Source organism: Taeniopygia guttata, chromosome 4 (genome assembly GCF_048771995.1).
Source record: "Taeniopygia guttata chromosome 4, bTaeGut7.mat, whole genome shotgun sequence".
Classification (NCBI taxonomy): Eukaryota; Metazoa; Chordata; class Aves; order Passeriformes; family Estrildidae; genus Taeniopygia; species Taeniopygia guttata.
This window is the reverse complement of record NC_133028.1, coordinates 24,750,085-24,750,535: the sequence shown is the minus strand read 5'-3', so window position 1 is coordinate 24,750,535 and position 451 is coordinate 24,750,085.

Genomic DNA, 451 nt, shown 5'->3' with positions numbered 1-451 from the left:
AGGTACTCTGTTACAGAAAAAGCACCCGTTTAGTTGTTTGCACGCATTTTACTGTAAGTTTGCCCAATACACTCTGGCGTTCTTTTTAGAAGAGGTGCCTGAGTTTAAAGATATTTATCTGTCTTTTTTTTTCTAGTTTCTGTGCTCCTGGTCAGGTGAAATCTGAAGAGAGGGACTATGTCCACAAGATCTCTGCAGTGGGATACTTGTGGTGACAGTGAAGAAATAGGCTGGTGAGAGGCAGAAATAAACATGTGAGTCAGAAGTGGGGTTGTGTCCCATCACAACAACAAAAAAAGACTTTTTAATAATGCAGAACAGAAGAATATTGAGTCTTTGGGCAGAGGTTAGTCTTGAATTGCTGCCAAAGTCAGAAAGCACAAGAGAGTGAGATAAAAATATGGAGACTGACTTGAGTGGTCTTTCCTTCATACCCTGTGCAGTAACTAGA